This window comes from Hipposideros armiger, unplaced genomic scaffold (genome assembly GCF_001890085.2).
Source record: "Hipposideros armiger isolate ML-2016 unplaced genomic scaffold, ASM189008v1 scaffold_107, whole genome shotgun sequence".
Classification (NCBI taxonomy): domain Eukaryota; kingdom Metazoa; phylum Chordata; class Mammalia; order Chiroptera; family Hipposideridae; genus Hipposideros; species Hipposideros armiger.
Window position 1 is genome coordinate 3,996,484 of NW_017731457.1, and position 3,668 is coordinate 4,000,151.

Here is a 3,668-nt window from a genome sequence, read left to right on the forward strand (position 1 = left end):
ATGTGCTAGCCAGCATTAAAGAAGAAACCTGGATACTGAAAAAGAAAAATAAGCTATGACTCGGAGCAAATGCAATTATAATGGAGGGAATAGTGAGCCTGGTTTTGGCAAGAGGATAAAGGAGGGAATGACCAGAACGGAGCTGGGACTCTGTGGAAGGCAGAGAGAGGAGCCAGCCCCAGGGGCGCCCAGTGCCCCTGGGCTCACCAGGCCCTGACTCGCCCAAGTGTTTCATTGCAGCAGGCTGGTTACTTATTTCCTTTGCTGTCAGTTGGCTTAGAAATGGACATGTGACTTAGTTCTGCCTAAATGTATCAGGAAATGGCTAGGGGACCTTCTGGGAAGAATTGTGCTTTTTGATTCAAGAAATAGTGAAGAGGCCTGTCCCTTCTTCCTACTTTGAACATAGATGTTTGTGGACATGATACCTAGAGCTGTAGCAGCCATCTTGAGACCATGAGGTAACAGAACCAAGGGAAAAAGCCAACGTATTGAGGTTGGCCTAGTAGACAGACAAAAAGGGTCCTTGATTATATAGTTGACCCACTATACCTATCCTAGAACCAGCTACTTCCAGTCTTACTGATATGTTAGTCAAATGTCTTTACTTTCTAAGCAGATTTCTGTTATTTGAAGGCTGAGGCATTTTTAACCAGTATAGCACTTCTCTAAATCTGTCTTCAACTCCTTAGAGCCCCGTGCCTCTTTATACAGCACCAAATGGAAAGTCAACCCAAGCTTAGACACTGGAAATCTTACTTCTGTGGTAGGAAATAAACAAGATTTCTCACAGCCTACAGACCAACTTCAGCACTTGGTCCCAATTCCCGGGGCCTACAGAACACAGGTGAGGAAAGATAAATAGATTCAGGAAAGTTCTAGATGCATAAGCATGAGTCTTCTAAAATGGGTCTCAATACTAATTTTAGAAAGACCGAGTTCGGCGGGAGCCGGGTGTGTGTGTATGTGTGTGGAGGGGGGTCGGTGTTAATGCCTGAGATGCAGAGCCTAAGCACAGGCCAGAAAGCCAGGGGAAGCACCCACAAGTAGCAGCAAGCTGGTACGGGCAAATGGTGGTATGGGTGAGTTGGATGACTTTTGGTGAGTTGGATGACTTTTGGAGAAGGAAGCTGGTGTCCATAGCAGGATTTTTAATTTTTTTTTTATAGATTTTTATTGGGGAATTGGGGGCATGGGAACAGTGCTGGGGAATTGGGGGAAGGGGAACAGACAAGTTGCTGTTGTTTTGTTCTTCAGTCTAGTTGTGGAGGACGTTGCTTCACTGGCCCAAGTTGGCACCATCATTGCGCTCTTCCCGGGTGAGGCAGATCAGTCACCGGCTTCTGGACGGCTGCTCACTGCGGCTGCTGGACGCTCACGCTGGCTGCTGGCTACACACGGTAGCCCATGGCAACCCACTGCCACAGGGGCTGCAGCCTACACCTTGCCGGCGACTCACGGCAGCCCAGCTCCAGGTGGAGCTGTTGTTCAGCATCTTAGCTGTGGAGGGCAGTGTCACTGGCCCTCATATGTGGGATCGGAACCGGGGCCCTCTGGCGTCCCAAGCCAGTTCTTAACCATCGCGCCACTCGGCCGGCCCCATAGCAGGATTTTATGAGCTCTAAGTAGTTTATGGCAGCTAGAACTCAATTGTTGGAAAACTAGGCCTTTCAGTTACTCTCCAGCCAGCCTTAATGACATTTTAGAGCCTCCTAGGAATAAGGCACCCTGAATTGTAGCCACTCCCTGTGTGCTGGCACTCCCCATGCTCTCCATTTCTCCCTTTTTTCTCTGCCTTAACTTCCTGTCAGGAGCCAGAAACACACAAGACCTGAATCTTTTCTACCTCAATGGAAGTGAATATAGTGAAAGACAAAGATGTCTTTTGGAAGACTTAGAATCCTAGTCTGGGGATAAGGAGTTACGTTGGGAGGAGAGAAAGCAGTGAGTTGATAAGGACTAGATTAAGCTTTCTTTTTATCCAACTTGTGTTGTTGTGTGTCTTCAACACAAGAAAAAGTACCTGGTCCTTCCCTTATGAAATGAGAAGTTGAACTCCAACTTGAGCCCTTTCTCTTTGAACTTCTAGTTTTAAATCTGAAACATAAACTGGCATCCTCTTCATGTATCCTACAAATACAAGTGATTCCATTACATTCAGAACTTGAGAAATGTCACCCACCCATTTCCCATCTCAAAATAATCTTCAGCAGGGGACAGATGTGGCCCGTAGACGTTCATCAAATTAATGGGGCCCAAACACATTGGTAATAGAATTCGCAACCACCAGATTCTGCCCTCTCAGTGCTCCCTTATTTTTGCACCCTGCCTATCTTAGAGTCCTGCCCCCGAAGGCCAAAACCAGCCAAACAACCCTGATGTTTGCCTAGTGTATTACTTCATTCATTCAGCAGAAATATAACTGAACTGGAAGTTAAGCTTATAAAAGCAATGATAATATTAGGAAGATAAGTCGTTAAAAAAAATCCTGTGAGATAATCAGAGAAAGGAATGAAAGCTTTGGTTTGGGTAGAGGAAGCAAAAAGGTTAAACCCTTACGTAATGTGATACTTAATAAACTCCAAATTGCTTGCCAAGTTTCCCCGTATATCACTAAGGATTCTCTGAAACCCAATAAAGGAAAGAACTGAAGGCCTTTCCTCATTCTCCATAATCAAGGTTTTTCTCCAGTCTGAATTAGCCTGATTACTGCCTAAACACTCTCCCACAGTCTTGACAACACGAGAGCGTCTTTCCTGTGAATTCGTCAATGATGAGAAAGGGCTACACTCTCCCCACAGGACTTTGCACATTGATTATGCTCAGAGATTTCCCCCGAGGGTGAATGAGCTGATGTTCAATATGCCCCATGCCTCCCCTGGATAGTTGTCCATATTCATCACATCTGACCAGGTTAAGTCCTGAGGGAATTAGCTGATGTTGTCAGAGGATGGAACTCTGATGATTCTTCCATGTCGATTATGCTCCCAGGGCTCCACTCTGCCATGAAATCCCAGATGTCTAGCTCTGAGCACTGTCTAAAAGCATTTTTACAGCCATTACATACATACGTTTTTCCTCCAGTGTGAATTCTCTGACGTTGAATGAGCTTTACTCTCGTGAAAGCATTCACGTTTATTGCATTTGTAGAGTGTCCACTGCTTGTGAGTCAGTGGATGCTGTGGGATGCTGGCGGATGCCTCCCCCCAAAAAAAATTCTCTCCAAGGTGGATGGTAGGACGTTCAGTAGGATGGGAGCCCCAAGGGAAGTTGCCTGTATCCATAACAAAGACGTTCTCTCTGATATGAATATTGTAATACTGAATAAATTTTGAGTACTGTTCTAAGATTTGGTCACATGTATCTTGTTTGGGGGCGTTCTCACTTCTAAAAAATGTAGATAGAATTGCAAGGTTTTCCCATATTCATCACACTCCTGGGTGGGGTCCCTGCTGATTCTCTAGAATGTCTCCATCTTCACAGAACTCTCCAAACTCAGGGACCTGGTAAGCTTTCCACAGGGACCTTCTTATTGCATCCACTTAAGAGTTTACCGCTGCTGAAAGTTCCTGCTCGGGGTCAGCTTGTTCTTGTCCTAATCTCACATTACAAAAATCTAAATAGAAGACAGAAAATGTAAATATCAGCCATTCTCTTTTTTTTTTTTT